The sequence below is a fragment of the Erpetoichthys calabaricus genome, chromosome 11 (assembly GCF_900747795.2).
Source record: "Erpetoichthys calabaricus chromosome 11, fErpCal1.3, whole genome shotgun sequence".
Classification (NCBI taxonomy): domain Eukaryota; kingdom Metazoa; phylum Chordata; class Cladistia; order Polypteriformes; family Polypteridae; genus Erpetoichthys; species Erpetoichthys calabaricus.
Window position 1 is genome coordinate 145,369,935 of NC_041404.2, and position 13,287 is coordinate 145,383,221.

The 13,287-nt window shown below is 45.2% G+C and overlaps 1 protein-coding gene across 1 annotated transcript in view; it reads left to right on the forward strand.

Annotated features, from left to right (window-relative positions):
• The first annotated feature begins 8,425 nt into the window (after positions 1-8,425).
• Positions 8,426-13,287, forward strand: part of LOC114661106 (retinoic acid-induced protein 1) — a 684,250-nt gene continuing 679,388 nt past the window's right edge. The window contains 1 exon segment of the mRNA XM_051933674.1: positions 8,426-8,954. The gene's annotated coding sequence lies outside the window, so the exon portion shown is untranslated.

The following is a 13,287-nucleotide window of genomic DNA, read 5'->3' on the forward strand; positions in this document are numbered from 1 at the left end:
TGGGGCTGTGGGAGAGCTCAGATACCCCGTGCGAACTACTTGGCACAGGGTCTCACTCCAGCCATTCTGCACAGCTGTGAAGATAAAAGCAGACTTTGCCCCCAGGCAGTTCCTCTTGTTCGCATTGGTACCGATGTTTAATTAATCCGCGGAGGTAAATCTCAGAAGCGTGCAGGAGATGTCCTATAGAATTACATATCATATCAGTTAAGCTTATTGTGTCGTTCACTGTGGACAGGGTGGCAAATGTGTGCCATTTAAATGGACCTGTTTAAAATCGCAAACTCTTGCCTTGCGAGTTTTTTCAACTTCGAGTTATGCAAATAAAGCGTAACGTCAATAAACGTAAAGTTTAAAGCTGACTTTCACTGCCGTGGCACTTGGCTTCACTCCGATGGCCAGTTTGAAAACCGACAAGTGAAATTATAAGATCCCTTCTTCACTGTCCCACACTACTGCTGTCCCATTAGAACACATTTTGCCAGGCAGGTGGCTACTCTGCCACCAAACTGGGGAATCCGCTGAGCTCAATAAATTCATCTTCTGGCATGAGTGCTTCCTGGTGGAGTCAACACTTACTAGTTAGATAGATAGAGAGATCTAAAAGGCTTTACATTAAGAAAAGATAGATGATATAAAAGGTGCTATATAAAGGATAGAAAAATAGGCATGAAAGGTGATAGATAGATAGATAGATAGATAGATAGATAGATAGATAGATATGAAAGGCACTATATAATATACAGTAGATAGATAGATAGATGTGAAAGGTGCTATATTAGATAGATAGATGTGAAAGGTGCTCTATTAGATAGATAGATAGATAGATAGATAGATAGATAGATGTGAAGGGCGCTATATTAGATAGATAGATAGATAGATAGATATGAAATGCACTGTATAATATACAGTAGATAGATAGATAGATAGATAGATAGATAGATAGATAGATAGATAGATAGATAGATAGATAGATGTGAAAGGTGCTATATTAGATAGATGTGAAAGGTACTATATTAGATAGATAGATAGATAGATATGAAATGCACTGTATAATATACAGTAGGCAGATAGATAGATAGATGTGAAGGGCGCTATATTAGATAGATAGATAGATAGATAGATAGATGTGAAGGGTGCTATATTAGATAGATAGATAGATAGATAGATAGATAGATAGATAGATAGATAGATAGATAGATAGATAGATATGAAAGGTGCTATATTAGATAGATAGATAGATAGATAGATAGATAGATAGATAGATAGATAGATAGATAGATAGATAGATATGAAATGCAGTGTATAATGTACAGTAGGCAGATAGATAGATAGATGTGAAAGGTGCTATATTAGATAGATAGATAGATAGATAGATGTGAAGGGCACTATATTAGATAGATAGATAGATAGATAGATAGATAGATAGATAGATAGATAGATAGATAGATAGATAGATAGATAGATGTGAAGGGTGCTATATTAGATAGATAGATAGATAGATAGATAGATAGATAGATAGATAGATAGATAGATAGATAGATGTGAAAGGTGCTATATTAGATAGATAGATAGATAGATAGATAGATAGATAGATAGATAGATAGATGTGAAGGGCGCTATATTAGATAGATAGATAGATATGAAATGCAGTGTATAATATACAGTAGGCAGATAGATAGATAGATGTGAAAGGTGCTATATTAGATAGATAGATAGATAGATAGATAGATAGATAGATAGATAGATAGATAGATAGATAGATAGATATGAAAGGCGCTATATTAGATAGATAGATAGATAGATAGATAGATAGATAGATAGATAGATAGATAGACACCAGAATGACTAATAAGAAAGAGAATTAAAGAAAAAGAAACCTCCCAGCCTGGCAGTCCCAGTCCCTGTGAGGCACTATACAGACATATTGCTGTTGCTATTAAAGACCCCCGTCACTTTTCTTGACCCACTTCTGCACACTTCTAGTCCGTTGGCTGAAAGTCCTCAGTGTTGGTGTGTCACAGAGAGAATGTTCAGCCATGAAAGGCACTATATGAAGGATAGACAGATAGATATAAAGGCACTATATGATAGATAGATAGATAGATAGAATGCACTATATAATCGATAGAGAGATGGACAAATATTAAAGGCACTATACAAAGGACAGATAGCCATGAAAGGCACTATATGAATGATAGACAGATAAATATAAAGGCACTATATGATAGATAGATAGATAGATAGATAGATAGAATGCACTATATAATTGATAGAGAGATGGACAAACATTAAAGGCGCTATACAAAGGATAGATAGCCATGAAAGGCACTATATGAAGGATAGACAGATAGATATAAAGGCACTATATGATTGATAGATAGATCAATAGATAGAATGCACTATATAATTGATAGAGAGATGGACAAACATTAAAGGCGCTATACAAAGGATAGATAGCCATGAAAGGCACTATATGAAGGATAGACAGATAGATATAAAGGCACTATATGATTGATAGATAGATCAATAGATAGAATGCACTATATAATTGATAGAGAGATGGACAAACATTAAAGGCGCTATACAAAGGATAAATAGCCATGAAAGGCACTATATGAAGGATAGACAGATAGATATAAAGGCACTATATGATTGATTGATAGATAGATAGATAGATAGATAGATAGATAGATAGATAGATAGATAGATAGATAGATAGATAGAACGCAATATTTAATATATAGAGAGCTGGGTAGATAGATATAAAAGGTCCTATACAAAGGATAGACAGCCATGATAGGCACTATATGAAGGATAGACAGATAGATATAAAGGCGCTATATGACAGATAAAGAGATGGGTAGATAGATATAAAAGGTGCTATACAAAGGATAGACAGCCATGATAGGCACTATATGAAGGATAGACAGATAGATATAAAGGCGCTATATGACAGATAAAGAGATGGGTAGATAGATATAAAAGGTGCTATACAAAGGATAGACAGATAGATATAAAGGCATTATAGATAGTGTGGCGGGCCTGGCCGGGACGCCCCTTCTGCATATGTTCCGGGGAAGCAACCATGGGCTTCTCAGTACCTCCCACGGGACGCTTGGTGGGAGCCTCCCAAGCTGATGATAGTGCCTCAGTTTCCCGCAGGGCTGCATGGGAGATGGAGTTCTCCACAACCCTATTGGGATCTGGGGTGGCCGCCAGGGGGTGCTGCATGGGTCCTTGAGCCGGCGTGGACGACTCTGCAGCCACGCCCAGAAGTGCAATCGGAAACAGGTGATCAAGTACCTGGAGCACTTCCGGGTGGGCCACCACTCAGGAGCCAGAGTCAGGAGGTGGAGGACGAAGCTAGACGGGAGGAAGTGTTTTGTGTGATTATTTGGACCGTGTTGTACCTGTGGGGTTTACGAGGAAGACGTGCCCACAGGTGAAGAAAAATAAAGGTCTTTGTTGTGTTTTACATGTGCCTCAGTGTGAGTCTGTGCCGGGTCGGGTGCAATATAGCGCCTTTTATCACGATAGATAGGCATGCAAGGCACTATTTAATGGACAGATAGGTAGGTAGATGGGCATGAGAGGCATTATATAAAGAATAAATAGGTTGATAAATAGATATGAAATGTACTATATTAGATAGATAGACATGAAAGGCACTATATAACATAGATAAATAGACAGACAGACAGATAGCACTTTATTTGTCCCCAAGGGGAAAATAAAACCGTACAGAAGCTCAAGAGATGTATATATGTAAATATATAAATATTATAATAAACAAACAACAACCATAAGAACGACCGGCTTGGAGACTGAAGGGCTGCTGCGGCTGCCAGTCGCAGGCTTGTAGGTGGCACTAAGATGGTGAGACCCGTCCAGATGTAGCAGAGGTTTACATTAACATCTGAGTACAGCGGGTCCAGCTCGTTGATGATGATGAGATACCCCAATCTTGTGGGTTAACCAAGTGGGGCTGGTTCGACTCAACAGTTTGTGAGAAGACCCCTTCCTTTCTCGGTGCTGCACCTGCAGCTATGCCATGAATGTGAAGGCCAGTCCCACGGTGATACGAGCCATTGCCACAGCTATGTTGTGAAGGTAGCAGATGTGGGCAGACTAACGCAGCTACTGTAACATTCGGTGCTTTTTTTTTCTTTTTTTTTTTTACATCTCCGTTGCTTGGCACAAAACTTGAATTTGATGTCTTCAAGAAGGAAAGCATGAAACGTCTTGCTGCATGTTGATAGCTGAGTGCGTATCAGTCTTGTCAGCGTGATATGCGGTGGCGCACATTGCCTCTGAGCTGAGCTAATGCAGCGCTGGCTGTTGAATCATCCATTATTTTTGCCGTTTTTTAATAAAACTACAAAGCACAATGCATAGCACATAAAGAGTCAAGGACAGGGCAGAGGGAAATGAAACTCCAGGGTGCGAAGGTTTGGATCTTGTTAAAGGCAACTCGTGCACAAACACGCGGACATGCAGCGCTGGCTTGCTTAGTAACTACAGGGGATCCTCGGCGGCGAGAGCGCGCACACACACACACACGCGCACGCACGCACGCGCGCGCGCTCATTTAAATCGCACTAAATGCCCGCCGGTCTAATGAGAGCAGAGCTTTGCAGACGAACAATTAAAATGCATTTAAAAATAAGCAAAAAATAGACCATCCGTAGAAGGACAGTATATGATATATAATGTCGGAGAAAAGCCATACACATAGAGCTGTCCATAGCTGCCTAAAACAAGCATTTAGCTAACTGGCAGCAACCTGTCACCGTTTTTAACAAGCTATTCGCTCAGATTCCTATAAACGCCCCCAGTGTCGGCCATACTCAGATTCTTATCACCGTCTCTAGCACGCTGCAGACAGTAAATTCTTCCGACTCTCAATAACAACCCTTTTATGTTCAGACCCTTAACTTTCACTTATTTCTATACAGATAAGCCACTGCATGTGCTGTAATGGCAGTGTCTTCCTCACACATCCCAAAGACATGATGTTAGGTAATCTGCTAACTCTAAATGTGCCCCATATGAAGGAGTGTGGCTGGGTGTGTGGATGTGCTTCTCAGTGGACTGGTGTCCCCACCCAGGGCCGTTCTGTCCTTGTCACTGATATTTGCCAGAATAGAGGCCACCATTTCAAAAACGGGACTGCGTGGGTTGGATAATGATTTTTCAAAGATTTTTCATTTGCAGAGAGATCAAGAGACAAGGCGCTATATACAATCGATCTCTAAAACGTTTTTTTTATATACCACCCTTAAAACTGAAGGTGCCAAAGCGGCTCTTCAGAGTGATGCCATTCCAAAAAACAGCCACCCACATGAAGGTTCCAGAAAGAACTTTGATCTCTTTAGCTCCTTAACAGGTTTCACAAATAACCATGAGGAGACGATAACAGATTTGCTAAATCCCAGTGGCTTCCTGATTTTAGAAGGACTTTCATGTGGCACACGGGATGGGCAGGCATCCTGGCATGGAGTCGGGACAATCCCTTACCCAGACAGGCAGTCCCAAGTGAACAGAAAGGCATCCCAGCCAGGAGAGGGAAGGAGATGTCACACCCAGATGATGGATGGATGGACATCCCAGCCAGAGGAGATGGTTCCTTACCTGGGTGGAAAGCCTCAAACAAATGGACCGGCTTCCTGACTGGACATGTGCTTAATACCTTTCCTGGTTGAGATAAAAGAGGACAGGGAAGGACTCTTTCTGAGGGGTGTTTATTCCTTTCATATCAGCACCCATTTGGGAACCAGCAGGGGGATGCTGGGAGTTGTAGTCCTGCTGGCGTCTGTGGGTGCTGCAGAGAGATGTGCTCCCTGCTGTATTAGACTTCCGTTTCACCCGGAAGTACTTCCAACAGGCAGTAGCCCTGGCACCGGAGGTACTCCCAGGTCCTCAATAAAAGGGTCCGCACTCCCTTGTCCAGGAGAGTCTGAGGAAGCTGGGAGGAAGGGGAGCAACACGCGACTGCAGGAGGGCAGTGTGGTGGTGAGAGGAGAGGCCATTGTAGAAGAGAGTTAACTGGACCTTTGTATGTAACTGAGGTGTTGTGGGTAATAAATCATCCTGTATTTGAACCCGGGACTACAATTGTGTCATTGTGTTGGGGTTTGGGGCTCACTGGCGCCCCCTCTCTATCACAGTGTAATCACACCAGCTGAGTTCAGGTTCTCGTGATCCGTTGGATCCTGCGAGGTCGCCGACTTCTGTCCACATGGTGAGGACCTTTTCAAAGCCCAAACCACTGACTTCATACGCAGACTGACGCCACGTCCCACAGTGAAGTGCTTCTTTGTCAAGCAAGGCTTCTATGAGGAACGAGACCACCCACCAAAGTGCCACTAACGATGCAGGATTTTCTGTTTTTAACAAGCTTTTCATAGACACTCAATATTCACATTTCTGTGTTTAATGCTGATGTCAATTTCTGTCTTTATTTTATTTCGTTTTAAGGAATGAGGGGACAGGAGTCTTCTTAACGCAAACATATTTTAGGCCGTGTGCTGTTACCGGTTAAGGATTTTGGACTTCAACTCCTGAGGCTGTAGTTTCATATCCCACTACTGACACCAAGATGGGATTAAGATCCCCAAAGGACCCTGGGTGACTTAGCTCCTTAGTAGAGAGCTGATTATATGATTTACCAATGCAGTGTGCGGACCCCCCAGCTCATTTAATCCAGCGTGGTATTTCCCACTCTTCCTTTTGGCACATGGAGACTCGTTTGTTTTAATTCAGCTGGACCACCTTGTTCATTTGGACGTGGAAAGACTCGATCGTTTCATCCAACGTTGGGTTCCCCCCTTAGTCATTTTGGTGGGTGGAGACTTGATTGGCTCATTGAGTGAGTGCGAGAATGGGGATTGGTGAAAAGACCCCTTGCCACCATGGTCCCCAGGGCACACTACACCCACCCACTTGTTTAATGTTTCCCAACCTTGTTTTCAACGTGTAGAGACTCGGTCGGCCCCCTCAGCCTTTGGTCATTTTGCTGCTTGGAGGTTCGATTGTCTCACTCGAGCGTTGGGTCCCCCTTAGTCACTTTGGTGTATGGAGACTTCATTGTTTCATTGAGCTGGGGGGAGGGGGGGGTGTTGAAAAGGCCCCCCTGGGCCCACACTTGGAAAAGGCCTGATGACATATTTGCCCTAACAGACACTGTGTGACCGTCAGCAAGGCATTTCACCCGAATCTGGCCTAAATGGGGGGGGGGGGGGGGGGGGACTAAAGAAATGTAACAAACCATATCAAGTCAAGAGTCAAGGCTGGGGGGCTGTCAAGAGGCAGGGCTTGTTAAAGCCCATTGTGGCACTTCCTGTGTGATTTTGGGCTATACAAAAATAAACTGTATTGTATTGTATTGTATATCGCAAATGATTTAAGACATCCTGGATAAAAGTGTCAGACATAATGTATAAAAATAATAATTTAAAAAAAAAATCTCAGAGCAGCTTTTCGTGGAGACCCCAATGCCTTTTGCTCTCTGACTTATTTATCCAAGGCGACATTTTTAATACGATTGGTTACATTTCTTTTTTGGCTTTCCAATTACAGGTCACGTGACTCACTGAGGGTCACACAGGTGTCAGTAGTGGGATTTGAACCCACAACCTCAGCACTTGAAGCCTTAACCACTGCACCACTCTGCCTCGAGGAACAGTCCGTTAACATATTATCTTTTATAAACCCGTACGTATATTACTATACCTGACAAGCTTTTCGTCCCTAGAGAGACAGAGACCCAAAGGCGCTATATCACACCGGTCTCTGTCTAGCAGGTATTCCACTTCGAGCGCGCGCAAGCGCGCGCAAGCGCACACGAGTCTTTGGTCCCTCCTGCCACTTTTACCTTCTGTCATTTACTACTCTGCCGCACAGAGAGGCGACACGGCCATCAGATGAGATTCCAGATTCCGCCAAATTCACAGTAATGTGATGAAATCCCATGAAGAAGCACTGGCGCTCGGAGCTGTCCAAGACGATCTTGTGAGGCCACGGCGCTGGCACAAGAAAATAAAAAACGAAAAGGGGAAAACAAAAAAACAAGAGCCGAGCTCTTCTCGAATTGCAGTCTGTGGGCTTCATGCGCGTCTCCTGTGACTGGCGGCTGAGGTACAACGCTGAGCAGATTCATCCTGTAACCACCCCCCCCCCCCAACCCCCCCACACACACCCCCCCCACCCCCACCCACAGAGCCACCCACCTCGACCCCCCGTAGAAGCGTGCCCGTGCCCATCCTGTTGAACGGAGGGGTTTAAAGGTGCTGTGCGCTTAAGGATGGGACGGATGTCTTATGTCTAGTAACCGAATGTGTTCAAGTCATTGAAGAGCCGCCTAGCTGGCTGATCCGGGGGCTGGGTAAAGGGGGGGGGGGGGGGGGGGGGGAGTGTGCTCCTCCCTATTTTCATTCATGGCACAATCATACTCAGATTCTCTCTCTCTCTCTCTCCCTCGATCACACACACACACACACGCGTACTCACACACACATTGGCTTGCCTGCCACCCACTTGGAGGGACAGAAAAAGCAGTTAAAACGTCTCAAGAAGGCATCCTTCTTCACTTGACATTGCGTGAGCAGGTGGCCCAGTCGCTGCTTTTCCTGGCTTTCTTGCTCGCTCCCCCCCCCCTCTCCCCAAACACCACCCCACCCCGCCTCTTCAGCCTGCCTGCCTGCCGGCCGGACAGCCCCCCGCGCGCTAATTCCATTATACGTTCATCTTAGCTGGAAGCTATAGGGCTCATTTCTAATTGCTTTGTATCCCCTGAGCTCCGTGAACATGGCTGCTAAGGGCAAAAGGAAGGACTGTTAGAACCTGCGCCGAGCAGCCGAGGGGACATTCTGGGCTACTTCACCTCGCCGCAGATCCAGCGTGGAGGAGGAGGAGGAGGAGGAAGAGGAGGAGAGGGAGCGTCGCGTCGGCAGGTCAGTACAGCCTTTTCTCTCGCCGCGCACAGAACTGATATGAGGCAACAAAGTTGGATGCGTTTCTGGTAGGCTTTGTTCTGGAGATGGACCGCTGGCTGTTGGCTGGGGCAACTGCCATAGTTTTTTTTTTTGGCGGGGAGGGGGGAGATTCGGGGGGGGGGGGGGGGTGATTATGCGCATCTTTATACGCAGCCTTTACTAGCAATCTGCAGGATCATCTCTGAAAGATCGCCGCTGCTGCCCATTTTTTGTTCTAGCTGATGGTGAAGGCTTGTTTGCTCTTTTGCTGGAGATGAGAGGATGGATTTCTGGAGCTGTGGGTGGGTTGTTGTTTTGCTGGCTCCGTGAGCATCATCCTTGCCCGCCTGTCAGTCAGTCAGTCAGTACCGGGGGCCGGGGGTGGCGGAGAGTGTGTATGTGGGGGGTTGGGGGGTCTTGAGAGAAAAGTGTACCGCAAGCGCCGAATGACCCGTCACGCGTGACAGAGTTAAATGTCAATACTGCGCTGCTGCGCTGGATGGACTGTCGACAGCAAGCTGCGAGGATGAAATCCAATGAAAAGTTCTTCCACTTGCAGCTCATGATTCCCCCCCCCCCCCCCCCCCCCAAGCCCCCCGCCTCCTATTTTGAAGATCTCTCGGTCCTAGTTTTCACTTACGAATGCTCATCACGCGTGTGCAAGTGATAGGTGGGTGTTGGAGAGGAGACTTTCTTCCAGTTCCCTGCAGGATGAGCCTCATCAAACTCCAGTCGATTTTCAGGCTGCCTTTGCGGTCGGGGCGGGTTGGGGGGTGAGGGGGGGCACAAGGTGTCCGGTTTGCGGCTGCGCGTTCCAGAGGAATGTTTGCTAATTAAAAATGCATGATGCTTGGGCTCAGTGACGGCCCCCCAATTAGCCGGCTCCTTCAAAACCGCACCACGTCTAAATAAAGAAGGACGGGCTAACGAGACCTTAAAAGCATTCGGGAGCAAGCGTGGCAGGAGCTGCGACCCCGCTTCTTATCCTTATCACCCCCCCCCCCCCCCCCCCCCCCCAAATCACCACCCGTTTACTGCCCCTCGCCGATACTTTGCCTCCTGAATCATTTATTCAGCTCTGACTGTTTTGCAAGCATCTTAATAATCCTCAGCAGTCCTGGTCAATTTTAAATGAACAGAACAAATCCCAAGACAGCAGTTTTGTCGGGGAGCTTAGAGACTGTCTGGCGCATTAAACATGCGGCGTTCTCCCTGCGCTCCTCGCTCGCTTTTTTTCTTCTGTACATCTCCCATCACAACACTGCATGGCAATTTTCAAAGAGTTCTCTGCAACAAGCAGGAACAGGAGCAAGTCAAATTGAAAGAAAGAAAGAAAGAAAGAAAGAAAGAAAGAAAGAAAGAAAGAAAGAAAGAAAGAAAGAAAGAAAGAAAAGAACGGACCTGCAAACCCGCGCACTCACGCAGCCATTAATATAGCGCCTTTTCTAGTGCCATTTCAATGAGATGGCTAATAAATCAAGTGCGCACATCGCCCGCCACTGACCCTCTACCTTTATGAAAGGCTCCAGCTTGGCCGGGACCCCCGTCTGAATAAGCGGGTTAAGGAGATGGATGGATGAATGGTTAAACCTTACATCTGTAACATTTTATATATTTGTTCTAACGTCACACTCTTAAAAATAAAGGTTCCAAAGTGGGTCTTCAGAGGATCCATTCTTAGTTCCCAAAAGAGACCCCCACATCAAGGATCCAGAAAGAACCGTTTATTGAGATCCAGAACAGGGTCCACACAATCTTAAAACTCCTGGTTCTTTAATGGCACTTTATGGTTCCTGAACTTAGCCTGTGTGACAGCATGCAGTGAGAGTCCTTTTTAAAAGCAGGAAGCCTTTTGGGATTTCACAGAGCTGTTATCATCTCTTAGGGAACCTGTTATGTTTCTGAAAGAATAAAGGTCCTTTCTGGAACCTTCTTGAGGAAGTTTTTTTTTTTTGGGAAGCAAAAATGGTTCCCCAATGGCGTCACTCTGAAGAATCACCTTGATCTTAACAGGGTATAGGAGGCCACTTTTAAAAGTCCTGGTTCCTCAATGGCACTTGATGGTTCTTGACTGGGTTGCGTGGTTCCTCGTAGCTCCATTGCTTGACTGAGTGCCATCTCATTCCGGGACGGGTTCTAATATGCACAAAATCTTTAATGTATGGTAAGCTACCTAGCAGGACACTAACATTTTAAGAAAACCTGGACCTGAGTTGCTGTACACAGCAAGAGTCCTTTTAAAATCACAAACCACTTTGGTAATTCACCGATCTGTTGCCATCTATTCATGGTTATTATGTTTGAAACCTGTTACCGATCTTAAAAAAACAAAAGGTTCTTTCTGGAGCCTTCACGTGGATGGGTCTGTTGGGAACCAAAAAATGGCTCCCCTGTAGACCCCCCCTGAAGAACCGGTCAGGCACCTTGATGTTTAAGATGATAACGGATTTCTGAAGTTACCAGTGGGGTCTTACTGCATAAATTAACGAGCTCAATTTAGGGCTTCTGGATCTGCTGGTATCCTGCCTACTACACTTAAAACATTTCTGGTTTCTCCACATGTTTGGAATCTTTACACAGTCCAAAGAACCAACTTCCTATGTTGGGGATCCTTCATGGAATTAAACGGTGCCACCAGCACTCTTAAAAAACTAAAGATGCTGGGTGGGGGGGTTCTTCTCAGTGATGCTATAGGGGAACCATTTTGGGTTCCCAATCGACCCATCGACACGGAGGATCAAGAAAGAACCTTTTATTTCTTTAGATCCGTACATAACCATGACAAGATGGTAACAGATTTGTGAAGTACAAGTGGGTTACGATTTCAAAAGGACTCTCACTGCACACATCAACACGAGCTAAGTTTGGGTTTTCTTCATTTGTTAATGTTCTGCTAGGTAGCCCACCTTACACTCTTCAAAATGAAGGTGCCAGAGCGGTTCTTCAGAGCAATGCAATAGGAGAACCATTTTTTGGTTCCCAAAAGACCGATCCACATGAAGGTCCCAGAAAGAACCTTCATTTATTTAGATCTGTAACCGGCTCGCCAGAGTAAATAGCCTGGACTCGATGGTGACAGAACTGTGACCCACTGATGGGACACGATTTTAAAGGACTCTTGCTGCATTGGTCCAGTAACACCGGTGAAGTCCGGGTGTCCTGCTAGGTAGCCTACTGCACATTGAAGATTTCAGTTGTTTTCCACACATATTAGGAAGTTTTTTAAAGCAAAATGAAATAACTTCATATGCAAGGAAGCCGTCCCAGAATGCAATGGTGCCCGGTCAAGCAGGGGAACTACGAGGAACCACACATCCCAGTCAAGAACCATCAGGTGCCATTAAAGAACCAGGAGTTTTAAGAGTGGAGAAATAATGTTCATCCCTTTCTTACTCACTCACTCACATTATTATATACATTACACATTGTCACAGCACCCGTCAGGTCAAAATGTGGCTGCTCTTCTTCCCTGGACCACCCTGTCTTGTCTTCAGTCCATTTTAATCGACAGACATGAGGAGAACGTGTGCTTGTTCTTCAGCTAGGACGAGTAAGGTGAATCCCTGCAGGTTTGACTTGGTAGACCTGCTGCCCGAGCAGCCCAGACCAAAATATTAAGGTGCCCTGGGAGGGGTGGGGGGGGTTTTCACGATGTGATAAATTAAATACAACAAGTAATATTACATACGACAGTGAGGTTGGGGATGGTGGTGGTGAGGGCTTGACTTGATATCTGAGGGGGGGCTTAGCCTGGTTAAATGACCCCCCCCCCCAGGAGCTGGGTCTGTGCCCAATTCTTTTTTTTTCCCCACCAGTTATAGGCTATAACCAACCCACACCCCCCCGCCTGCCCCCATGCCGCACTTGTGTGCTGTCCTTGTTTGTTTTCCTCTGCGTGTGGATCTGAGGAGACTTCTTCAAGTTGCATTATGACCAGAAGGAGATCAAATGGCCTGCCATCTTCCCATCTCCCTCGGCTGTGAACATTCATTTCTTTCACTCTGCCTGTGAAAATTTACAATTTCTCAGACCACAAGCTTGTCATTACATTAAAAAAAAAAGATCAAGGTGCCAACGTGCGTCTTCTAAAGAAGTACCATAGGAGAACCGTTTTTGTTTCCCAAGGCAGCCCCCTCTCACAAAGAACGTTTGTTAAGATCCATAGCAGGTCCCATGAATATCCTTGCATAAAGGGTAACAGATTTGTGAAATCCCAGGGGGGGTTCCTAATATAAAAGGGACCCTCACAGCAGACAAAAACAGGTTTCCTTGATCGGTTGGCGTCCTTCTACAATAAAGGTGCCAGTGCGGT